The sequence below is a fragment of the Callospermophilus lateralis genome, chromosome 3 (assembly GCF_048772815.1).
Source record: "Callospermophilus lateralis isolate mCalLat2 chromosome 3, mCalLat2.hap1, whole genome shotgun sequence".
Lineage (NCBI taxonomy): Eukaryota > Metazoa > Chordata > Mammalia > Rodentia > Sciuridae > Callospermophilus > Callospermophilus lateralis.
This window is the reverse complement of record NC_135307.1, coordinates 121,612,110-121,639,535: the sequence shown is the minus strand read 5'-3', so window position 1 is coordinate 121,639,535 and position 27,426 is coordinate 121,612,110. Positions and strand designations below refer to the sequence as shown.

General features: G+C 35.3%; 1 protein-coding gene across 14 annotated transcripts in view; it reads right to left on the bottom strand.

Annotated features, from left to right (window-relative positions):
• The window catches only part of Zfand6 (zinc finger AN1-type containing 6), a 72,926-nt gene extending 46,013 nt beyond the window's left edge, over window positions 1-26,913 (bottom strand). For 7 of the 14 annotated variants that reach the window (XM_076851228.2, XM_076851235.2, XM_076851233.2 and 4 more), the window contains exon 1: window positions 26,772-26,913. The gene's annotated coding sequence lies outside the window, so the exon portion shown is untranslated. Of the gene's footprint in view, window positions 1-12,283; window positions 12,352-16,368; window positions 16,449-26,771 lie in introns of those variants that run through there. The other 7 variants (XM_076851238.2, XM_076851243.2, XM_076851246.2 and 4 more) reach the window with 6 other exon arrangements.
• Window positions 26,914-27,426: the final 513 nt, after the last annotated feature.

The following is a 27,426-nucleotide window of genomic DNA, read 5'->3' as shown; positions in this document are numbered from 1 at the left end:
TCCCCCATATAACTTCTAGATTAATGGTTCTCAAAACCAATGATTAATAACATCAGAAAACTGCAAATTCTGTGGCCCACTCCATAAAAAATGAATCAATTTCTGGAGACTAGGGCCAAGGATTAGTACTATCTAACTAGTTCCGGGAGTTTCTAAGATTCTTGGATACATAATAGGAAATATCACTTTTAGCACAGAACACAGTAAATACATATTTACAGCAGAAAATCAGATGGTTTAAAACTACTGTAAAGGTGGTAACTTCAAGGCCAAGTATAGTGGTACACTCCTGTAATCTCTTAAGACTCAGGAAGCTGAAGCAGGAGGATCACAAGTTCAAGGCCAGAAACTTGCTGTCTCAAAAATCAAAAGGGCTGGAGGTTCAATTCCAAAAGAAAAGAAAAAGATGGTAGCTATAGAATAATTAAGGATAATTAAAATTAGGCCAAAGCACACACCTCCAACCTTGAACCCAGTCTCCTTAGGCCCTATTAATCCTTGGTTTTTAAGAGACACTAATCTAGCCATTACACACAGAAATCCAAGTTTAGTAATTATTTCAAGAAAACTGACTTTGGAAACTTCCTCATCTCTTGGTTTCTTTCTTAGGCAAATGTTCTAACACTGAGCTACACCTCACTTCCCTTTTATAATTTCTATTTTGAGACAGGGTCTCACTAAATTGCTGAGGCTGGCTTCAAGCTTGAGATCCTCCTACCTCATCCTCCTGAGTAGTTGGGATTACAAGCATGCACTAGCACACAGGGCTTTATTTCTTGATATTCTGAATCATGCATCCCAAAAGAAACCTGTCAAAAGGCAGTTATTTTCCATTATAAACTTTGAAAAACCACCTTTTGCAATTTTAGCAAATATTTTTGTTGGCCTGACATAAGAAAAGGTGGTCAGTACTAACTTTAATAAGTAGCTAATAAGCATCAAGTGAGTTCATCTTTCCATCTTTGAGACAGATGATAACTAAAATAAACCTCTATATTAATATTCAATAATATTCAAATTCTGAAGTTTAAACTTAAAGTAAAATTTGAGAAGGTGGAGATTAAAGTACATACAGAGAATTTATCAAGATGGTACGTCTTGAACTAATATGATTCTCTCCTGTTGGGATCGTGATGGTCCAGTCTATATGCTTCATTCTGAACTGCTGGAGAGACACTGTGACTGAAAGAACAACACGAGGACTTCCAATTTCAAGCATGCATAGTAAAAAAGTGTGTCTCAAAACTCAATAACAACAAAAAATAACATGAATTCTATCTTCAATGAAACATGAGACAATTGTAACCTTAAACCACAAATATATTTATTATCCTGGAGAGTAAAAGAATGACAAATGACTTAGTCAAGGGAAGAAAAGCCAAATCTAAGTAACTAGATGAAAAGAAAGGTACCACTATGCCTGAGCCATTTCCCCTAGAGAAATAGAGAAGTTTGCAGGAAAATAAGTTGATATAAAGACAATTTAGACCTCCCCTCTGCTCATCAACCCTCTTCCCACATGAGGGACTTAAACAGCAAACAAAAGAAGTTTTTCAGGCAAAAAAAGGGCATGGAAACAGACTTTTAAGAAACTGCAATGAATTACCTAAGAAGGAAAAATCTACAAATAATAAGATCAAGAAATCAGCCACTTAGGAGAAAGTGGATGATATTTATTTGACAGAAACAGGCAAAAAACCACTATTTCTATTAGGTATTTGGCATACTTTTTAAAATTTTTGGAAGTTTAAAGAGTCGTAATTTTTAGCAAATCACATTTAAAGCATATATGCAATACACACTTCTTAAAATCTTGGAAATTCTTACTACTTAGATCCATATCACTTAGTTCATTCAATTCATGAAAAAAATGTCCGCCATATCTAAATGGCAAAGCCAGTACTCACTGCCCTCACTCCGGTTTTGGTACCACAGATAAGAAAAAGTAGAAAAGCTGTGGTAGGTGATGGGGATGACAACTATTTTTTTTTTTTTTTTTTAATATTCTTTTTAGTTTGACCCAGCTATCCCACTCCTCGGTTTATACCCAAAGGACTTAAAAACCGAATACTACAGGGACACAGCGGTATCAATGAATGGATAAAGAAAATGTGGTATATATACACAATGAATTATTACTAAGTAATAAAAGAGAATAAAATCTTGGCATTTGCAGGTAAGTGAAGTTAGCCAATCCCAAAAAACCAAATGCTAACTGTTTTTTCTGATATAAGGAGGCTGATTCATAATGGGGTTGGGAGGGGGAGCGTGGGAGGATTAGACAAACTCTAGATAAGGCAGAGAGGTGGGAAGGGAAGGGAGGGGGCATGGGGGTTAAAAAAGATGGTGGAATGAGATGAATATCATTACCCTAAATACATGTATGAAGACACGAATGGTGTGACTATACTTTATATGCAAGCATAGATATAAAAAATTGTGCTCTATATGTGTAATATGAATTGTAATGCATTCTGTTGTCATATATAACAGATTAAAATAAAAACTATTCTTTTTAGTTGATGATGGACATCTATTTATTTATATGCAGTGTTGAGAATCAAAACCAGTGCCTTATACATGCTAGGCAAACACTCTACTGAGCTACAACCCCAACCCAGAAAAACTATTTCTGAAAGAATAATCTTGTAGCTTCATTCTCTTTGACTTGACTGTTTCCAGAGGGTGAGAATCTGACCCACATACCTTATAAAGGATACTCTAACAAGAGACCAAATTAGTTCTCTGCCAAGATCTCTCATATAGAACCAAATTTTGTAAGTTTTTCAGTTATTTCTTCCTTTTTTCATAAAATAGGTAGCATATGCAACATATAAATGTTTGACTTCAAGGTAGAATATGTAAATGAAATAAAGATTTCCTTCGGAAAGATGGAATGCCATTAAGAAAACATTCTGACTATACCAGTTTAAATTATAAAATAATTAGACCTCTTGAGAGTTTGATCTTTTAAAAATGCTCAGTTGCACAGGGATGTGGCTTAGTGGTAGAGCACTTGCCTAGATTGTGGGAGGTCCCTGGGAGACACCAAGACACTACCAAAAAAAAAAAAAAAAAAGTAGAATAAAAAGCCCAGCTGTGGCTAACATCTTTCAGAAACCCTAGGGCTCAATTATCCTACTACCTAATTCTATGTACTTTGAATGTTATTTAACACCCTTTCATCTTTTTTTATTTTAACTGTCCAAGAAGCTAGGTCTAACAAATGACAGGCAGCATACAAAATATTTTATCTGCAGTACAAAATTATTCTACCTATTCCTGATAATCAACACTTTCCCCTTTCTCTAAAAAACTACCTGATTCATTTAATATGCAAGAGTTCTGGTTAGTATAAAATGTTTGTCCTCTTAAAATTATTCTCTCTTTTACACACACACACACACACTCACTCTCTCTCTCTCTCTCTCTCTCTCTCTCTCTCTCTCTCTAAGAGGTACCTTAAATTTGAATCAAATGACCACAACTACCAAGTCAGGATATTGTTCTCTCCCTCTCCCTATTAATATACACTCTAAATTATGTAGTGCTTTTGTTTAAAGAATTAAAGGATTGAAAATATAAAACAACTTCTAATTTGTCAACTGGATAATCACTGCAAATGATTTGCTCTTACTATGAGAAATAAGAGCTCTGTATTATCAGGAAGCAAAAGTTTAAATTCAAGAATGTAATCAGCTATTAATACTAATGGTCATAGTGAGGTATTAAACATATGTGTAAAAACTTTGATTTACTTTTATTTTTGGTACTGTGAATTGAACCCAGGGACACTGTACCACTGAGCTGTACCTCCATGCCTTTTTTGTTGTTGTTGTTTTTTGGTATAGGAGATTGAGCCAGGGGCACTTAACCACTGAGCCACATCATCATCCCTTTTTTATATTTTATTTAGAGACAGGATTTCACCCAGTTACTGGCTTTGAACTTGCGATCCTCCTTTCTCAGCCTCCTGAGCCACTGGGATTACAGGCATGCATGACTGAGATGGCCCCCAAGCTTGTTTTAATTTTGATTTTGAGACAGGGTCTTGCTATGTTTCTCAAGCTGGCATTGAACTTGTGATCCTCCTGCCTCCATCTCCCAAGTAGTTGGGATTACACATGTGCACCACTATGCCCAGCTGAGATTTATTTCTTATTAAAATCAATTAATAAAAATCAAGGATATTAATGACAAATCAGTAATTTTTGATGTTACTTTCCTCTAAAATATTTCACTCTTGATTTTCACAGTAAGAGAGCATTTTTAAAAATGAGGTTGAACAAAAAAAATTTATATGAATGCACTCTTTGTGAAAGCAAATGGACAAAAACTCTTAGTAATCCACTGCCTTCAAGGGGACATTTGATTATTCTGAAAAAACATTAGAATAAAACATGGTTTAGAGTTTAATCACAGACAAATTAGCCTTTAAGCATCTACATTCATCAATGGTTCTTGCAGTACTCCTTCTCATTTACATCCTACATTCTCCTCTTCCCCATTCCATTCTCTAATACAAAATCACCTAACAAAAGTGGTAAACTATATACCTGTTCTAAACTAAAAAGACAATATAATACTAATACAATCTTTCTTTTTCCTCTCTCTCCTCCCACCCACTTTTTACACAAGGTCTTATCTTAACGTTGCCCAGGCTGGTCTTAATTTTTATACTTAGGTGCTTCTCTTGCTTCACCCTCCCAAGTACTGGGACTACAAGAGCATACTACATACACATAAAATGAAGTTCTACTCAGCCATAAAAAAGGATGAAATTATGGCATATGGTAAACGAATGGAAAAGGAGAACACCATGCTAGGTAAAATTAGCCAAACTCAGAAACTCAAAGGTTTTCTCTCATATGCAGAAGCTACAGTAAAATAAAGGAAAGGAGAAGAGAAGGATAGGATAACATAAAGAACCAATCAAACACAAATTAATAGACCATGAAAGAAGTCTAGCTGAGTAGAGAAAGGAGAATGGAAGAGGGGAGGAAGAACAGGAGGGAAAGTGGAGGTGGAGGAGGATCATGAATTTAAAAAGATTTCCATGCATGTTTGAGTGTGTCAGGAAGAACCCAACTACATAACTAATAAAAATAAGTAAATAAATAAAGTGTACAACATGCTTGGCTCACTAATGAAATCTTTCTTTGCAAGTACTTCCTTTGGTGACTTAGCTTCCTCCTATTTGCCAAATGGGGTCACACCTATGAAGACAACCTCATCTTCTAAATAAAAACCTAGGATGTGTGATCTAATAAGAAAGAATATTTTAGTGGAAAATCATAAACTTTTTGTGAGTTCCAACAAAGGGACATTTCAAATTTCTTTGCTGCTTCAAAGTGTGTGACCCAGTAATTTTTAGATGCCAAAAAAGCTGATTATTTCTTAACCATTCCAAAAGTTAAGAAAGCCAATAAAAATATTTGAAAATCCTAACTGTCCCCAAGATATATATAGTTCCTGGAACTGTATTTTATAATCCTATCAACTTGCTATTTGTCTTTTTATGCACACTAGTCCAGGTTTCTTAAGTTCTACCTAGCAGCTCTGAGCAACTGTTTCCCAAATACAACTCTACTTCAGACTTTTCTCCAGGGTTCTCTTTTTTCAAAACTGCCGATCAGATCTCTTATTGACTCTGCCAGTAAAAAAGACAATGGGGTGACAGTAGGGCAGAATGGATTAACAGAAGATAGTAGCTAAGTCATAGCAGCATAAGATAAGAACAGAATTGAGAGCTCTCATGATTGCTAAAAATAAGATACTACACCATCTTCTCTAATCTTCACAACATCTCTTAGAAGGAGAAACCACTTAGAGATGAGGAAACTGATGAGGCTTAGCGAGATTACAGAAATTGCTCGGGTCAAACAGCTAGTAAGTGGTTATATTAATCTGTTTTCTGTTGCTGTAAAAAATACCTGAGATGTGGTACTTTATAAAGAAAAGATGTTTATTTGGTTCACAGTTTTGGAGCCTAAAAGTCCAAGATCAAATGACTCCACAGTTTTGGAGCCTAAAAGTCCAAGATCAAATGACTCCACAGGTTTGGCCTCTGGCAAGGGCCTCATAACAAATAACACAACAGCAGAACCCAAGCAGAAGAGATCAGGTGGTGAAACAGTAAGCCTGAGATAGACACTGGGGACAGGCTTGCTCCTTTATAATAACCCACACTTGGAGGAACTCAACTCCTCCAGACCAGCATTACTCCTTTCTGAGGACAATGCCTCCAAATGACCTAACTACCTTGACTAAACACCACTTCTTTTTTGGTACTAGGGATAGAATCCAGGGGGTGCTTTACCACTGAGCTATATCCCCAGAACTTTTTATTTTGTGACAGAGTTTCATTAAGTTGCTGAGGCTGGCTTGAACTTGTGATCCTCCTGCCTCAGCCTCTGGAGTTGCTTGGATCATACATTTGTACTACTATGCTTGGCTAAACCACTTCCTGAAGATTTTCCAACACTTCTCAACATTACCACACCGGGGACACTTAAGCTTCTCATACTTGAACTTTTAGGGTTACACTCAAACCATAACCAAAATATAACAGTAGTAAAGCAAGGATTTGAATCCAAAGAGTCTGTCTTCAAAGCCCAAGCATTTAAGCAAGCTAAAACACGTAAGAAATGAGATATAGCTGTGTGTGGTGGTGCATGCCTGTAATCCTAGCAGCCCGGGAGGCTAAGGTAGGAGGATCAAGAGTTCTAAACCAGCTTCAGCAACTTAGCGAGGCCCTAAGTAACTCAGTGAGACCCTGTCTCTAAATAAAATACAAAAAAGGGCTGGGGATATGGCTCAGTGGTTAAGTGCCCCTGGAATCAGTCCCCAGTACCAAAAAGAAAAAAGAAATGAGTTATAGATTCTGATGGATGAAGCAGCAGGCTTTCCTAAGCAATAAGTATGTGCCAGGTACTGGGGAAACACAAACACAGACACAGACACAGACACACATACACACACATACAGAGTACATCTTGCTTTGCCGCTTAATGGGTACGTATCTTGAAAAAATTTCTGAGTTGCATGACTTGATTAAGGAATGGTTACGACTCTCAGAAAGACAAGTTAACAAATTACAATATAATATGAAACATCACAATATAAACAAGTGAAGTACTAGAACAGAGTGATTTGCTTTGTCACAGGGAAGGATTATTTTGTTTATGATGAATTTTGCTTGGTTAATATTTTGGGAATGAAGGACATTCCAAGCTGAATAAAACATGATACCATAATTCCACACAGTATGCTCATGGAACCACAAGTGATACTCTTAAAGGACTGGAGACAGAAAAACTGAGCTCAGACAGTGTTATAGGGAAGACTAGTCTTCTTTCATAGATAGATATGGATTTTCCATGGAGATTTACACAAAGTATAATCGGTCCAGAGTAAGCAGCCAGAGGGTAAAAACTATATCACTGCTTCAATTCAACATCTATTTGGAATGCCAGGACACAAGGAGCAAAAGATATATATGGTCCCTACACTTTAAGGATCTCACAACTTTAGCACAAATCATAAATTTGTTAAGATATTATGATTTTGTATGATTAGGGAAGAAAAGAAGTTGTCAGTTTGGAATATGCCTCTCAGGAAGATGTGAGAAAAGACAGAGAGGCATGGAAAAGTGAAAAGGAGAATATCTAGAGAAAATGCATATAATTTGTTGTGACTGAAGCATAAGGTACATGTGGGGTGAGGTGACTCATAAGGATATATAGATGAGAAACACCAAGATCAAGGTGGTAATAAAGAAAAACCCTTCAAATATTGGATAGGAACCTAGACATATGCAAATACTGTAGCCATTAATCACATCTAGCTTCTGAGTACTTAAAATGCAGTTAGTGGCAGCTCCATTTTTAATGTCACTTAATCTTAATTAAATTTAAATAGCTACTACTACCTATCATATTAGAAAGTACTAGCCTTCTATACATGTAAGTAGAACTCTTACCCAGGATAACTATATAAATGAAAATATATAAATGTAAATTATGGAAAAGAAGGGGTGGCAAGTTGAGAAAATTCACGTGGTAATCTCTATTACTAAGTATGAGACAAAAAGAGGGGTCTAAACCAAAAAGAATAAAGAAATCTTAAAATAGCCACATAGGAAAAGGATGGCTGAGTACAAGCTCAAGTTATAAATTATAACATTTGTAGTAAAGTTAAAAAAAGGTATGAAGGATATTGTTAGGGCAACTAACAAAACTGAATATGGACATGTAATATAACATTTATGTAATGTATTTATTTAAAAATACATTACATAAATGTTATATCCCTGATTTTAGTCTCACATGTAAGATAATGTTCTTGTTCTAAAGACATACATACTGAAGTACTTAGGGATAAAAAGTCTCCAGCTTACATGCAATGATTAAGAAAAATTAACATGCGTGCGTGTGTGTGTGTGTGTGTGTGTGTGTGTGTGTACGTGAACACATTCTGAGAGAAAAAGAACAGAATATAATAAAGCAAATGGGACAGTGCAACCATTAGGCATCTAGGAAAAGGACATGAGAGAGTTCCTTGTACTACTGTACATGCAACTTCTACATAAAAGCTTGAAATTAAGTCAAAAGTTACAGAAAAATTCATAGTAGTGTCAAAAACATAGATCAATGTGATTTTCTTTTGGTAGCATTCAATAGCTTAGGTTTAGAAGCAGAGCAAATGGAAGAATTGGTCAAAGATTAAGAGCCAAGAATACTGGGGAAAACAGTGACTGAAAAAGAAACTGGTGTGAAAGGAAAGGATGAAGCAAGAGATTTTGAGTTTGAGGTCTTAAAAAGCTTAAGAGTAAATGTGATGGGTAAATGAGAATGAGAAATGGAATGACAAGAGGCTGTAGCCAGCAAAGGAGAATATTAGCATTCATTACAAATTGTTATTAGTCATTCAGGAAATTTAAATTAACTCCACAATGAACTCTACATCCACTTGAAAGGTTAAAATTTTAAAAACTGATCACACTAAGTATTGTTGAGCATAAAGAGAAAACAGAATTTTTATGTGCTATCAGTGGGAATGTAAAACATTCTTATGAAGTTAAATATGAAACCTATCTCATGACCCAGCAATCCATTCCTAATCTCTACCAAAGAGAAATAAAACATCCACCACACAAAGACTTACACACACACACACACACACACACACACACAAACACACACCAGGGAATTATGTAGTCTTTAAAAGGAATGAAATTCTGATGCATGCTATATAACATGAATGCATTTTGAAATTATTGATGTAAATGAAAATAAACCAGTCACAAAAGGTCAAATATTGTATGATTCCACTTATATGAAGTAACTACAATGGTCAAATTTACAGACAGAAAATAGAATGGTGGTTATCAGGGACAGGAGGAGGAGGAAACGGGGACTTATAGGTACAGAGTTTCAGGTAGGAATGATTTTAAAAGTTCTGGAAGGGGGCTAGGATTGTGGCTCAGCGGTAGAGGGCTTGCCTAGCATGTGTGGGGCACTGGGTTCGATCCTCAGCACCACATAAAAATAAAGATATTGTGTTCAACAACAACTAAAAAATAATAAATATTAAAAAAAAAAAAGTTCTGGAAGCCAGGCATGGCGGTATGCCTGCAGTCTTAGCTACTTGGGAGTCTGAGGCAGGAGGATCCCTTGAGCTCATAAAATTGGGGCTAGCCTGAGCAACACATCAAGTTCCCATCTTTAAAAACAAAAGTTATGGAGATGGATAGTAGTGATGATTGCACAACAATATGAGTGTACTTGATGCCACTGAACTGTCTAGTTAAAAACAACTTAGGAGCTAAGCAGTAGAGTGCTTGTTTAGTATGCTTGAGGCCCTGGGTTCAATCTTTAGCACTGGAAAAATTAGTGAATGAAAGTTAATGCATCTGATACAGTGTTCAATAAATGAGTTGCAATTATTAAATTAATCCTAACACTGTTTTCACTATTTCTTTCCATAGAAGCCTTCACAGTTCACTACTACTCAAAGTTATGCCATTCCCACCATTCTTGAGTATCCACCAGGCCTCTTTTCCTACCTTGAGAATCCCAGGAAGTGGGAGCGTACTTGACAAGTAGAAAATTAGATAGCACTTGCTAAACCAGCAAAATTGTGGTTGGAGTATCTACAATTTCTATTATTCTCTCCATTTTTATCATTTCAGGATTGTTCCTTTTCAGGTGAGTCAAATTAAGCTTTTGATCTACATCCAAAATTATAAGATGATGGCAGTTCCTTGTCACTGGCAGTCTCAGACATATCATAATAAATTACCAAGGACGTCTCTGATCTTACTTTTTCAATTTCCTGATTACCTTGGCTTTTAGTAGTCTTTCTCCCTGCTGAACTTCAATAGCAATAATTTACAACCAACCATAATTTGAACCTGAGTAATATATAACACTGATTTATCGAATAGTAAATATTCGTACCCCTCCAATTTCACCAAACTGAATGTGAGCTTCCTTCAGAAAAGGATCACCTTACAACACTTTGTAAATTTACCTGACTAGATTACTACAGCTATCTGACTAGGGTGTGTGCATGCAAGTCAATAAGAACTTGGTATTGAAGCAACAATTTCAAGCAATTAATGGAACCACTTCAGTGTAGTTTTTCACTTTTAATAATCTTCAAAGAACAATTTCCCTACTAAAAGTAAATTATTTTATAAAGTTTCATAACTGCTGAGATTTAGTACTCATTGAGAAGATGCACTATATACTTTAAGCAGTTATTTAAATTTTTTTGAAAAAAAAAAACAGTCGTGCATTTTCTTTATCAAAGTAAGTAAAACATATTATTTTCAAGTTATAAATTATAACATTCAAAATTAAATGAGCTGTTGTTACACATTTTACTGTTAAGGGATAGCAGAGAAAATAAAAAGAAGTGAAATATTTGAAATAAAAATTATTCTAAATCAACTTTTTAACATAAATTTTCTTTTTATGTGATGTTGGCTACATTATTTAACTTTTCTAATGATGTAATATTTGATACACAGAATATAGGTATGTAGCTTCTGTACCCTACCTGTAAGTTACTGAGCTTGTTATTTAACTTGTGTTCACAGGTAGATACTTTACACACCTGGACACAAATGAACCTTTTACACAAGTTCCAGGCTAACAGCCATTTAAGGAGGTCATCAGCATTTCAAATAGCTCAGATAAAGTGCTTTCAATCTTTGCCTAATCTTCCTCTTAAGACAGTCTATCTGGTCAAAAGCTTTTATTAAATGTGAGGAATTCATCAGCTTTGAAATTCATAATTTTCCATAATCACATATGGAAAATTACCTTTACTTTTCCTATATCGCCTTCTAACTTCTAATAACCTGGGGATGGAGTATTCCAAAAAATGGTCAGAAATGCATTTTTAAAAAATATTTTAGTTGTCAATAGACCTTTATTTTATTTTACTGATATGTAGTGTTGAGAATCAAACCCAGTGCCTCACGCATGCTAGGTAGGCAAGTACTGTGCCATTGAACCACAACCCTAGCCCCAGAAATGCATGTTTAAAATGTTTGTTTTGGGTTGGGGATGTGGCTCAAGTGGTAGCGCGCTCACCTGGCATTCATGAGGCACTGGGTTTGATCCTCAGCACCACATAAAAATAAAATATTGTGTCCACCTAAAAAAAACGTTTGTTTTCCTTAAGGCATTTTTAGACTTAGCAAATTTTGAGCACACTCTGGAAGGAAAAATTGTCAATTGCTGGGTAAAGGATGAAGTAGAATGGTATGAGGAAAAAAGCAGAATTCAGCTAAGAAAGATACATAGCTCAGTACCTTAAGGGAAGGGGATTTTGTCAAACCTCAGTTCAAAGTAGGTTTGCTACTTAGGAGCAAAGGCAACTTTGGACAAATCAGTTAGCTTTTTTAAATTGTCTCATTGTTAACTTACCAACAAAACTTGGCACTTAAGGTTATTTTTGGGACTACCTGAGAGAACATTTAGCCCAGAACTAGCTGGTGTCATTATGCACCCTAGGCAGTTAAGTTAAAGTTCAAAAGGTAACAAATGATCATTAATGAATTATGAGCAGAGAAAAACCAGACATGACTATACAGTAAATAATGTATTATACAGAGTCAAAATGGGAAGCAAAGATCAGTTAGGTGTCTGTTTTGATAATCTAATTGAGAAATCATAATGTGGCTGCACTAACGGGTGAAAAAAAGAAGTGGACTGATGCTAGAGATACTGGAGTTATAAATGTTAGGAAAGCAGGGCGGGGTGGCACATACCTGCAATCCCAGCTACTTGGGAGGCTTAGACAGGAAGATTGGGAGTTGACAACATAGCAGATGCCCATCTTTAAAAAAGAAAAAAAATTGCTCATTGGGGGCGAAGAAGAAGAAATAATTAGAATGACACCCAGGTTCTTACTTGGATGGTACATTTAGTGAGTTTGATGAACATGGGTCTCAAATTCAGATCTTGAAACCATTACCACACATAGGATTTTAATTAAAGATATGGGACTGGTGACTACCAAGAAAAGTAGAGAGTGAGCAGTGTTAAAAATTCTATTAATTCCATTATTTAATAGTTGAAAAGAGGAAACATTTGCAAAGGACACAAGAATCATAAACAGCAAGAAGCACAGCAATGTCATGAAACTCATGGGAAAAGTTTCAAAAAGGAAAAAGCTGTCAAGAGCACTAAATGTTACCGAGAAATCAAGTATAGGGCTCAGAAAAATATAAGAAGGAGAAGGGACCTATGGGCTTAAGGAACAAAGAAAAAAATGTATGAAGAGGGAAGGGAGAAGGGATGGGAATAGGAAAGACAGTAGAATGAATCAGGTATAACTTTCCTATATTTATATATGAATACATGATCAATGTAACTCCACATGATGTACAACAACAAAAATAGGAAGGTATACTCCATGTATGTATGATAAATAAATATTACTGTCATATATAACTAAAAAGAACAATTAAAAAAATTTTAAAAATGTACAAAGAAATAGATGGATCTGCTTTCTTCTACCCAACCACTGCTAACCACAAAATTGATTTAAGTTCATTATTTCCAATAACACCCAAACACAGAAATCCAAATTCATTCAAACAGGCTCACAGACATCAGTTCATAAATAAGCACCTCTTACATTATCAACAAAAGTCACCTCTTCGAACATTTACCTACTTTCATAAAGAAGGTAGACAGGAAAAGCATTTCGTAACTGTGCAGTTCCCCTATTACAGAGAACAAAGAGACCTTATAAATGCTAAGCCACTGGCTCTAGGTTCTTTCAAGTTTTCTCAACTTACTGCTTATTAAAAATTTTCCTTATATTATTAAGAGGGAAAGTATCACTACATTCCCCTGAACAGTCTAAAAATGGATACTCTGACTGCACTCCATATCCCCCCTGTCATTTTTTCCCCTCCATTCTGAAGGATAAAACAGAGCTATCACTATTCATATCTTGCCCCAACATCTATGTCAATTTAACAGTACTCTTTTCCAGGTAGAAAGCTCATTTTTATTCTTCCCACTGAAAGCAATGAACTAAGAGGATTCTCCCTACTTCTGTCAACCAAGCCAATATATTAGAGTTGCAGTAGAGAATCCATTAAAGATCATAATTTCTCAAAATTTTAGTGTTTTCCAGAGTAAAAGAGTAGGTAAATCTTTACTTGGGTATCCCTTAAAATGTAATCAACAGTCATATGACATGATTTTAAAATATATTTACATATCTTCATCTCTACCTGGTAGCAATGATTTGATAAAAAGAAAATAGATTACATTTTCTCAAATTCAGAATAAAGGAAATATTTGTGATGTAAATAAGAACATTTTTAATTAATTTTAATTTAATTAAAATTTCTCTTCTATTCCAAATGTTAAAAAAACCAAAGTATCTGGAAAAATCATTATTCAATCATAACAAACAAAACAGACTTAAAAAAATTGTTTCCCACTAAAAACAAACAGTGAAAAACATACCAACATTACCTATGAAAGTTAGAGATACTAAATTATCAGTTAATTAAAATAAATTTACAGAAAATAAGTTTAAGTTATTTAAACTGGAAAATGACTAGACCATTTAAGATAACACACATTCAACTATAGCTCGAACCAATGAGTTGCAGCTTAGCACATGGCTTTTTATTGTCCCATTAATTAAATTAGTATTTTTGTCTCAAATTTTGCTTTAAGTTTAAGTTTATTCTCTAACATTTGTTAGCTAGTTCATAAGCTAAACAGTTAAGGCCTATTCCATTTGGCAGAATAGTTAGTAAGAGCATACATAATCAGGAGTTAATGCCAAACAAAGAATGCTCTCAGAGAAACAGAAATAACATGATTAGCACCACTTTGTGTACAGGTATCTTTTTACCTTTAACTGAAAACCTATGAAATACTGTAAAGGTGCTATTATACCATTTAATACTGAGAACTATGCATACAAATTCTGTTTCTAAAGTGTATTTTTAAAAACCCAAAATTCAGAAATGCACAGTGACAATGGCTATTCATACATGTTTGGATACAGGTAATGTTAACTGAAACTATTCCAGCTCCTTCTCTAAAAATGTTTCTGATACATTTTCTTAGAAGGAAATATTTCTTCTGTTGTATCCTTACCAGAAGCAGCACACACTAATGAGTGCTGGCATTAACAACAAAGCCAGGATAAAATATTAAGCCCTGTACTTGTTAATAGCAATAACATGTAATAAATAAAATACCCAAACAAAGATATGTAATTGTCCACTTAAGTGGGTAAAAATTTCCCCAATTTCCTTCAGCTAATTTTAATATCCAGAAAATGGATTTAGATCCATCTTTATCTTGGAAAATGAAGTTTTAAATAGGTTATTTGTTTATGGAAAAACTAAATGAATAACTCAGAGAGCTCCAGAGGCAAAGGATAATAAAAAATTTAAGGGGCTACCCATTAGAGAAAATATGAAGCATGGTAATATAAATTGGTATAACCTTTTTGAAAAGCAACCTGGCCAGTGAATTGTTCATTTCCTTTGATCTAGATAAGCACACTCTAGGGGTTTGTTCCAAAAGAAATAAATCTTTTTAAAAGGGGAAATATTTTAAAGATATCTACAGAAATGTATTCAATGTAATTCCATTTAAAATTATGAAAAATTAGGAACAACCCAAAAATAGAACAGGCAAAAGACTAGGTTAAGGTCAAATCAACTTTCATTGCGTATCTACTGAAATTAAAACAATTTTAATAAGAGAGGATACAGCTTAGTGAAAAAATATACACACTGTACTTATTCACATTTATTGGGGAAAAGCCATAATATATAGAAGGAAAGATGGAGAAAATAAGGCCACCACATAATGATACTGTGGGTATATGGGTGACTTGTTTAAGCAACAGAGATAGTAGAAAAGCATTAATTTAAAAACCTCTGTCTGACTTAGGAATGAACAGCAGAGTAAATACAAAGATACTGGCTGAAAATGCTCAGTTGGCGTTTGAACTGATAATTGAAATGAACTTTCATATCTTTATCTATGAGAGCAAAGGGCAACATATGTTTTTCCCAAGAAAAAAATATGGTACTGAAATATACAATTATTTCATAAATAAGAAATGTCAACAGATTTGTAGATACTTTCTTTTTCAAGTTTTGGTAGCTTACCTATAGTTTTTAAAAAATACAAATCCATCCACTTCCTGTTTCAAAAGGGTGCTAATTACTTATCTCCCCCTTTGAAAGAAATGAAGAATTTGGAGAAGAAAGCAGTTTTACTTTGTTCTATATAAAAATATATCAATGACCTTTTTAAAACCAAAGCTAAAATTGTGAACATAATAAAAATGTCAGCATATTGCTAAATTTAAAATACACTGGAGTTAAAAAGGAGGAGGACATTCTAGGGGTAAAAAAAGAAAATTAAACAGCTGGCATTTCAATCCTTTAAAAACAAGTTTAAACCTGCCACACTTATCTGTCTTTTAGCAACTTAACATCTTAGGTTTAAGGAAAATGACACCAAATAGACCTTTATAAGATGTCACTCATAAAAACAGAAAATTGATTGCTCCAACATCCAACCAAAAAGAAAAGCCTGTTATTGGAGATGATTTTGATTCAAAGACTTTTTTTTATGTCACTCTAATTCTGAACTAAAAATAATGATAAAAGAAAGTCAAGTTTGATTCTCTGAACACCTATTTCCTGTCCAAACAGCCCTTTTGTTCTGCTTCCCTGCTTAATTTTAATGTTCAGTTTGCATCAGAAAATAGAAATAACAACACCTAGCATACACAGAAGCATAAAGGAGCAAAAGTACAAAATATAGGATTATTAAGAGATTAGAACAAAAATCCTACCAACAAAACCTCCACAATTTTCTGTTTGCTTCACCTCAGATTAACTTCACTTGAAGCTGTACTCCAAAGCAACCAAACCTGAATACCAAGCTCCACCTTCTCCAATTCTAGTGGCCGAAGAGTAAAATCTCCTCCCTGTTAGTGAAACTGATAATTGTGATTGGATACGGCTAATATCCATTATTTTAAAGAACTTTTCCTTGCTAGCAGGTTAGGTTAAACACACTAAAACCCCCTGGATAAGCTGGTTTCTTAAAGAAACAGTAAGTAATGTTTCAGTTTTCCCATCATATACTATTTGCTTTCTCTTTTGTCTGGGTGAAAAATAAACTAAATAACATCAATGAAAAATCCCACAGAAGAGCCTTTGACATGAAGTTTAGTGATAAAAGTTTTAACCTAAATCATTTATTTTTACACAGCCATGAAGATGACTGCGTTGTTTTAAAAAGACAGATTCTTATTAATAGAACTCACATTTTATCTGAAAATTTTAAAATGGATACAAAAACCCATTATAAAATTTTGCTAAGAGTATTAGTATGTTCTCTAAGACTTAAAGATCATAATTTGAGTGAAAATATGCATTAAAATACTGAATGCAAAAGATTCATTTCTAAGTTATCAAATTCACTGACAAGCTCTCAATAAATATAACACAGTAAAATTTTCAACAACATCAAAGATTGATAATTTCCATCTAAGACTGAAAGAAAAACTAGGCAGAAATATTATTTCTATATTAGTACATTTAACAAAATGACACTGTACGTTTTGCTAAGGTTAATGCTTACAAATGGAGTTCTAAAAGGAAAAGACAATTTATTCTAATGACAAGTTCAGGTATAGAGTATTTATTTATTTATTTCTGCAGTGCTGAGGATTAAACCCAGGGTACATACTAGGTAAGTGCTCTACCCAAGCTATACCCTCAGGCCCAGGTATAAAGTTTAGGAAGGTTTTTTTCTTTTTCTTTTTTTTTGGAACTGGGGATTGAATGTAGTAGGGGTACTTAACTATGGAGCCATATCCCCAGCCCTTTTTTGTTTTCAGACAGGGTCTCATTAAGTTGCTGAGGCTGGCTTTGACCTTGTGATCCTCCAGCCTCAGTTTCCCCAGTCACTGAGATTATAGACATGCGCCACTATGCCAGGCTTAATGGTTGGCTTTTTCTTTCTTTCTTTCTTTTTTTTTTTTGGGGGGGGGGGAATTTTAATATTTATTTATTTTTAGTTTTCAGCGGACACAACATCTTTGTTTGTATGTGGTGCTGAGGATCGAACCCGGGCCGCATGCATGACAGGCGACCGCTTGAGCCACATCCCCAGCCCCTTAATGGTTGTTTTTATTAAATAACTTATTTAATTTGTTATACATGATGGCAGAATGCAATTTATTTCATATTACACATATAGAGCGCGATTTTTCAAGTCACTGGTTGTACACAAAGTATTTTCACATTCATGGTTGTTTTTTAAAAGAAGGATGGAAACTACTGTGTACCCACTTCAAGGTGTCATGGATATCCTGAAGTGCAGCTGAAAGACATATTCCTTTTAAACTACTCAATAAGCTACAGTAAATGGTATTTTTACTACAGAGATTCTAAAGAGATACCATACAGGTACTTTGATTTTTAAACAAAAAAGATTTGCTGTGACTTTATACACGACTTAGTTTGCTACATTTCATGATATAAATTTATGTTTTCATTAGAACTGCTATGATTTAGTAGCCTGACCCAATCAAACATCACTCTGACATTAATTGTTTTCTAATTGGTCAAAAGTATTTAATGTGTTAAGTATAATTTTCACCTCTATCAAAAATTCTGACTCAGATTGGGGTTGTGGCTCAGTGGCACTGGGTTCAACCCTTAGCACCACATAAAAATAAATAAAATAAAAGTATTGTGTTCATCTGTATCTTAAAAAAAAAGTTCTGTTATAAAAATGCAAAATTAAAGCAAATTAACATGGCTTCTTAAAGCATGCTTTTAATGTTTATATATTTAATAATTTTAATTTAGATTTAGTCTCAAAGTTCAAAATCTTGCAACCATCTTTTTCAGAAAGAAAACTCACATATTAAAACACAAAATCAACAAAATTGTTTTGAATACAAAGAGAAGTCTTTGTAACAAACTGAAAATTCACATAATTGCAACCTGACATGAATATGTAGCAATACCCTGCTAAAGCCCAAACAGCTGCGCAATCTATTATGCCCTTTAAGTGGACAAATTGAAAGAGCCAATTCACAGTGGTCTAGTCCCAAGATCCTTTGCAAGGAATCACTGCTTTGAATGCCCAGCACTTCATGAGTCAAGTTCAGGTTTTCCTCCCGCTGTGTACATACTCTACAAAATAACATATAGGAGGTAAAAGAGGTACAGAAGCAATCAGCAGAAAGAATACATAATTTGAGTTATAGTCTAAAACTTGAGGAAAACAGCCCAAAAAAAAAAAAAAAAAAAAGATTACAGAAAGAGATGGCAAAAGTTTTGTTCTTAAAATGTAGCAAGCATAAAATTAGCAGAGAGTCAATGGGAACCAAACAAACCTCTGCTCTGATGTCTATTTTTCATTTCAAAGTTAATTATTTGCATGAAACAGATAAAAAATTATACACTAATAACCACTCTCAATCTATAACCAAGAAAAAGGATGGGAGATGTGGGCTTAGAGATTTCAGATTGTCTAGGACTTACTTGAAAGAACTTTGAGGTAATAATTATGTTAGGTGGATTGCAGATGAAAACTAAGGGTGTTTTACTCCAATTCTAAATCAGCAACAGAAGAAAACAACAAAACTAAATAAAAGAAAGCAATATCAAGACCTTAAATTGTATAGTACGAAACAACATTACTTCATAAGAACAATAAGATACCACAAAAGTTCCCTCCCAGCTTGCATGTGACAATACCACTTTTTTTTTTTTTAACATCAAGTATTCAAAGAATGTATTGTATAATCTTTGCAGGAGCCCAGAGATTTTCCCCAAACATATCAGCTAAAATCAAGTTAGAAGAAGCCACTGAACAACTTGGTCCCACTTTATTTTTGATAAAAAAGACCCTATACAAAGAATCGATACCTAGACTATTAGAAAGAACTTTCAGTGGGATACATACAGAGTAAGGCAAAAACTTTGAATTTTAAAGGACTAAAATAGTTCAAACTGTTCTTCCTACAAAAGAAATTAATCCTGGGCATTCTGGTGGTTTATGCAGTAGTTGATGAAAGGACCAACCTGACATCAGCAAAACATGACTGGATCAATAAAAATGAAGTTTGAAAACCACCATCCAAGGGATAATTTTTTAAGAAATACCATTCAAAAAAATATCTCCATGGCAAATATTCTCCTCCTACAAGAGTAAGGTATATGAGCTTGGAAACTTCTGGTGTAAATCTTCTAACCCATATTGGAAAAAAATATACAACATGTATTTGGGGAGTTGGAGAGGGTAGTTATGGTCCATTCAGGCAACACTGAATAAAAAGGAAACATTAAGGCAACATACAGATAAGAAAGCATAAACCAAACTGATAGGAAAAGAGATCTCTGTAAAAGAGACAGTAAGGCCCTTTGTTTTCAGTCTAAAGGAATAAACAAGGTCACCAATAAATGCAAACTGAAAAGAAACAGGGATAATAATGAGACAAAAGTGTAAGTAAAGGAAAAAGCATTCACAATCCTCAAATAATATTTTTCACGTTCCAAATAATATGACAGATATCTAAGTAAAACTGCTAGACATAGAAAAATGTACAAAAAATAGACTGGTAGGCTTTTCTTTATTTCCTTCTGTCTCCTTAGCTGCCTAAACCAGAAGAAAAAAATTTAAAAGACTGGATTAAGGAAGATTAATTTTTACAAAAATATATTAAAAGGAAAGCGTCTTGACAATTTTTTTTAAAAAATCGGTCACAAAGAAAACTAACAATTCTGCAAAGTAAACATTGAATAGGTAAGAGTCTCTTGTCAATTAAACAATGGCATTCAGGGTTAACAAAGGCAGGTTATTCACTTACCAAATCATTTGAAAACCTACTATGTGCTAGGTATAATCTGCTGTTATACTATGGTCAACAAAATAAACAGTCTCTACCTGTGTAAAAACTTCTGGTCTAGAGGGGGTGGGGGTTGTAGCTCACTGGCAGAGCACTTGCCTAGCATGTGTGAGGCATTGGGTTGGAGCCTCAGCGTCACATAAAAACAAATAAACAAATAAAGACATTGGGTCCATCTACAAATAAAAATTTAAAAAACAAAAAAATAACTTCTGCTCTAGAATCAGATCAGCACTGTCCAAAAGAAATATAACTACAGATATATGTTAAATTCAGTGTAATTATATATTTTATTTAACTCAAAATATGCAAATTTTAACTTCAATATATAATTATTTTTAAAAATTGAGATATTTTCATTCCTGTTTTGTACTAAAAGTCAAGTTCATACTTATAGGACACCTCAATTCATGATTAAAATGTGACTATTTTAATTTAAATAAAGTATGGTAGCCATTAACTATATAAACAAAGATTAATTTTTATTATAGTGGAAGACTCCAGATCCTTCCTGTTCAGTACAACAGCCAAAAGTCACATATAGCTACTGAGCACCTGATATGGGACTAATACCAGTGAGAAACTAAATTTTTAATATTTTTTTAATTTTAATTCATTAAATAGTCATAAGTGCCTGGTAACTACCAGACTGTAAAACAGCTCTGGAGGAAGAAACAGTCAGTAAAACAAATCACACACACTTAATGAATTTCAACTGTTACAAATGTTTATGAAATGCCCAATACAACTATAGAGCAACAGGACCTAACCTATTTTGTGGCATTAAGGAAGATTCCTCAAGAAAGTCACAATTAAGAAAAAAAAAAAAAACAGCATATGCAAAAGTCTTAAGTAGAGAAAAGTGAAAATATAGTAGAAACAGTGAAGAAAAGTACAAAGGGGCAAAATAAAATGAACTATGTGTAGGAGTCCATTTGAATCACTGAATCCAAATAAACTGGACAGGATGGTGGAGGAGAGGTGGAAGCAGTCCTACCACTTGAAGATAATAAATGTGTCCAAAATAAGTCTTACAATAAAGTTTGTCCCATTCTCCTCCCTCAATAAAGTCCAGTCATTCCAATTTTCTGTTAAGTTCTAAATCAAGCCACGTACTCTGTGTACCCTTTGAGCTATCAGTTCAACACTGGGCAATTTCCTCCAGCCCCTCTTGATCTTACAACTCAGAATCATAGTTCCAAATTTACCACACAGGACAAGCTTTGAAGGCAGTACTATAGTTGGAAGATGGATGTGTGGTTCAAAACTGTAAAGCAATTTTTACCAAAAAAAAAAAAAAAAAAAAAAAAAATTTTTTTGCCAAAAAAAAATATTAAAAATGTTCTGGGGTTGGGGTTGTAGTTCAACAGGGGAGCACTTGCCTTGCACAGGTTAAGGCACGGGGTTTAATCCTCAACACCACATAAAAATAAATAAATAAAATTAAGGTATTATGTTCCATCTATAACAAAAATTTTTAAAAATGTTCTGAACAGATTGGGGAAGATAAAGAAATTTTCAAACACACTAGTAGTATAAATCAATTTAAATATTACATCCTATGAGAGACATTCTCAGGACACCTAATTAGTACCTTCCATTTCTTTGCTTTCTAGCACTTGGCAAAATCTGAAAATTATTTGTTGATCTGTAGATTTCATGAAGGCAAAGACCCTGTCTTGTTCAAAGTTGCATCCTCAGCACTTAGCACACTGTAAAATGAATCAGGTGCTTACGTTGTCGAAACAATAAAAACTGTTAACTGCAAGAATTTTTAAAATAATGTATCTTATTAAATATATACAATTATATGTAATACATAAATATATTAATTACATAAATGTGTGTATGTGTACATATATAAAGTAGCTCTGTATTAGTATATCTGAGTAACATGAGTGAAGTTCTAGGTCAGATCTCCAGCAACCAAGAATCTGTTTGGGGAATGGGGGTTTGGCAGGGCAGAATTCAGTAGTACTAAATAAGCAAAAAAGTACCAAGTGTATGAGCATTTTTGTAAGAAAAAGGTGGTTTTATTTCAGGGAAAGAAGAAAATAGTATTCTTTAAATGGGGCTGCAATAATTGGGTAACTATTAAGCCATAAAAGGAAAGTATTAATCAAGAATTCTTAAAAACAGAACTAGGGAATGAAGGAAGGGGAGGGGGGAAGAGGAAGGCTCTACTACTGAGTTAACTTCCAGTCCCTTTTATTTTTTGAGACAGATTCTTGCTAAATTGCTGAGGCTGGCCTCGAATTTGTGATCTTCCTGCCTCAGCCTCCCAAGTTGCTGAGATTACAGGCATGAACCATTCTGTACCTGAATTAAAATTTGTATTTTTAATACATGATTATTTAGTGGTAAACATGTCCTCTAGTAATTTACATTTGAACAGGGAATAGACAAAAAACAAATAATTATTTCAGATGACAGGTTCTATAAAGAAAGCAGGGCAATCAGTAGTCAATGAAAGCCATCTCTGAAGGAGTGATTACTGGAGAGAAATATGACTGAGTGCTCCAGGAAGAAGGAACATTTTTAAGGGAAAAAGTTTGGCATACTCAAGAATCTTGAAAAGGCCAGGATAGATAAAGAAGTAGGACTTAGAGTGAGAATGGTAGGAAGGATGTCTAAGAAACAGGCAGGGCAACATAGTTTTGGAGTCACATTGTTCAATTTGGTAACCACTGGTCACATGCAGCTGCTGAGCAGTTGAAACATAGCTAGTTGAACTGAGATGTACTGCAAGTGGATTACACATCAGATTATAAAAACAATTTTTAAAAAAGTAAAATATTCCATTAATAATTTCTTATATTGATCATATGTAAAAACATGCCTTTTGGGTTAAATAAAATATATTTAACCTCTTTCTTTTTGTAATGTGTAGTTTGCACTATTTTTATTGGCTCAACCAGTCCAGTGTATACAAACCATAATAAAGAGTTTGAATTTTATTTTGTGTTTTTAAAAACCACAGAAGGGGTTTGAGCCTGGGAAGATGATAATCTAATATACATATTTTAAAATTATTGTTGTTCAGAGGAGCAGCCAGGGGAAAAGTTAAAGCAAAGATACCAATTACATGACTACTATTATCATCTTATATAAAACAATGGTATTGAGACAAATTATATTTGGAATCAGTTTTGAAGATATAGACATCCTAACACTGTTTCAAATTAACTTTTAGTTTAGGAAATAAAAAATTCAAAGACCAAGGGAATGCCTGACAAAATGTTAAATGGTCATCTATGGTGGTGTTATGAGTAGCTTTTGTTATCTTTCTATTCCTTCTAAAGCTTGGGGTGGAAATAGGGAACACACAAATTATTACTGCCCTTATAACCAAATACAAAAATAAGGGTTTTTGTTTTTGTTTTTGTTTTTTAAAGCAGGGCAATAGAGCTCTACCAAAACAAAGTAAAACATCTTGATATTTATCTGTAAGCTACATATAATAAAAAATGCTCTACTCTCATGCCTTCAAATAAAAACAAGTTATTCAAAGTTATACATGCATGTTTCTCTCTCACACACACACAAGAAATTAAGAAATTAAGGAGGGCTGGGGTTGTGGCTCAGAGGCAGAGTGATTCGCCTAGCATGTATGAGGCACTGGGTTTGATCCTCAGCACCACATAAAAATAAAGATACTGTGTCCACCTATAACTAAAAAATAAATATAAATAGATAAAAAAAGAAATTCAGGAACTATTGCTCTCTCATTTGTCTCTGCAGTGTCTTAGAATGACAAAGACTGCACTAGAAGCACACTTTGGGGCATTATCTAACCTCCAAAATACTTATATGTGATTATAAATCCTGAAATACCACATATTCTTTCTTTTCCAAAGACACACAATGTGACTGCATAGAGTAGCACCTTGGTCTTAATGCTTTCCCTTAAAGGCTCTGCCATTTGACAGGTGTTTCCCTTAACTAAAGTCCAGAAGAATCTGGTAAGATATACTTGAAGGAAGTTTCTTTTGTTACAAGAGTATGCAAAAGTAAAGAAGTTTTTTTAAGAGTAACTTGCCTGAGATTTGAGGCAAGGGAAGTAAGACAGAACAATTTACTTTACATAACATGCAGTGTTTTTTCTACTACATTATTTTTGAATGAAAAAGGATATCAAATTGTGCCAGACTTTTTATAATGTAATTTTTAAGGAAAAGATTCATTATATAAAGATGAACAGGAATATTGGTTTCTTATACAAATGTTCAACTAGGAACTGATCACTATGGTTATGATCTTTCATTTAAACAGAGAATCCTTTTTAAAATTCATTTTATTTCTAAGTGTTTAATCTACTTCTGATTATCTAAAAGTTTCTAATACAATCTATATTTATTATTACTCTAGAAAAACTCTTGTACTTGGGCAACACGAACTGGAAACAAGAAATATTCATACAGCACAGCTGTCAAAAGCAAAACACAATAAAAAACACCACCATCTAGATGCCCTTGAGTTATGGAAAGTTAACAAGAGTATTATAAAGCAATGAGATAAATGAACCACAGTCATATACTAATATGCTGAAGTTTAAAAGACAAGAAAACTAAAGGGCCACATTGTTTGCAGCAAGTATGTGATTAAACTACTTTTTTTAAAAAGCAAGAGAATGATAAACAGAAAATTCATGCAAGTACTATGTTTACTTCAGTAAGAAGCAGGGTTACAGGGTAGATAGAAACTCATAAGCAGATGCAAATTTTGGTAATGTTCCAGTTCTTGGTTTAAGGGGAGGAGTCATGCATTTTTAGTATATCTTTCTATACTATGTCGTTTCATGTACCAGGGAAAAGAATTGTGATATTAAATTGTGATATTAAATATGCTTTGATTACTTAATTTTTAAGAAATATCTGACATACAATAAGTTGCATAGGGTAAAATGTGATGTATTGACATATGTATACTTGCGCAGGAAATCATTGCTACAATGAAGATAATAAATCCACTAATTCTTAAATTTTCCTCCTGTACATTTGTGATCCCTATCTTCTTTAAAAACATTTTTATAACAAAAAAAGCCCCAAACAACAAAAACAAACAAACAACAAAAAACCCTTAAGAAAACCTGTTTTGGAAATTTAAATGTGTACACTCCACAAAATATTCTTACTAATGCTCTGGAGACTATATGTTAATTTTGCAAGTGCCCTAAAACTGGCGACATGATTATTACATAACTCATCTTAAAAGTTTATGGTATTTTCCTGCCTGTATTTCTAGCGATTCGGGAGGCTTAGGCAGTAGGACTGCAAGTTCCAAACCAGCCTGAGCAATTTAGCAAGAACCTGTCTCAAAATAGAAAACACACAAGGCTGGCAATGTAATTCAGTGGTAGTGTCCCTGGATTCAATCCCCGGAACAGGATGAAAACTCACACACGCACATACACAGTTTATAGTATTTTACATTTAAAAAAAAAATCAAATTCCGAATTTGGTGTCAAGAGGAATTTAATCTCGTTTCTCTTCTCGGAGGATCAAAACCATTAAGGCTGCTTAGTTTTTACCGCTGAACAACTTAATATACATTGTCTGTAGGTAACCCCAGGTCCCAGCTTCCTCACGCCAATTAACAACTTTGGAGTCGTGAAGGTAAGTGAGGAGTTTTAACTGTGTGGTTAGCAGAGTATTCTAAAATAAAGTTAAAATGATCAGAAACACAATATTCTTCGTTAATTGTTTATCGCAACTACACTTAAAGACTTGAAAAATACTATTTCAAAAGAACAAAAAGAAAACTCGGAATTCTAAGCAACCCAAACAAGACCAAGGAAAAGAAAGATTAACTTCCGAACCCCTCGGCAGACAGAAGGGAGTTTGACACGCTCCAGTTTAACCCCCTCACGGGTTTCTTAAAACCCGGCAGGTGGAAAAACATTCCAAAGAGGACCTCAGACTGAGAGGAAGGCGGGGCGCTACGGAGGACGCTCGGGGTCCCAGACCCCCACCCGCCAACTGCTCGGAATCGGGACAGGGCGGTTGGCGTCCGCGCCTCCGAGGCCCGCAAGTAGTAGGGTCCTGGACCCCGGCGCGCCCACCGACGGGAAGCCGGCCCAGGACCGCGAGAGCCCGTCGCGCCCCAACCCGGGCCCCGGTCCCTGGCTAACACGGAGCCCGGGCCAGCGAACGCGCGGCCACGACGGGCCCACCACCTGCTGCGCCCGCCTGCAGCCCTCCGCTTCCGGCTCGCCCGCGCCGGGAGGGGCCTGGGGGCGGACCTCGCCGCGCCTCAGGCCGGTGGGGGAAGGGAGCGGGCGGGGGAGGGGCAGCGCCGGGCCGCTGGTCTGCGGCCGTGCTCCTCACCTGGCGGCGGCTCTCTCCGCCTGACGCGCTGCCCGCCGCCGCCGGTCGCCGCCGGTGAATGGGGACAGGTGAGGCCGCCGAACCCCAGCTCGCTCCCGCCCCGCAGCCTCCGGCCCCTCCGTCCGCTGTTTATTAAACTTTTCTGTTTGGTTGTTCGGCCTATGACGTGACCGCCTAGGAGAGCCCTAGGATTGGCCAGTGCCCCGCGCTGACGCGGCATCCCCCGCCCGCAGCCTAATTATTACCGGCCGGGGCGGAGCTGCGGGACGAAGGAGGCGGGGAGGGGCGGGGCTAAATCTCGGAGCACGCAACCATTGGTCGGAGCCGAGATGAGGGGCGGGACGGAACGAGGGGAGACGCTCCTCCTCCCTTTCCACCTCCACTGTCCTTTCTTTCGCGCTTTCTGGGGGCCTTTCCTGTCTTAGTTTCTCGCTCTTTTACTGCGGACAGTTATAGGGGGTCCTGCAGATACTTAAAATGGTCTGGTAATATAGGTTAGGTACCTCTGGTACCTCAGAATGAGCGGCGTGTTCCTGTCTCATACTGAAGCGCCAGGAAGAGCTGTGATCCACCTGCCAGTAGTCAAAGAAGAAATCCTGAGCTTCCATTCCCCACATGCAACCAAATTGCCCCTGTCTTTGCTAGTCCAAAGTCC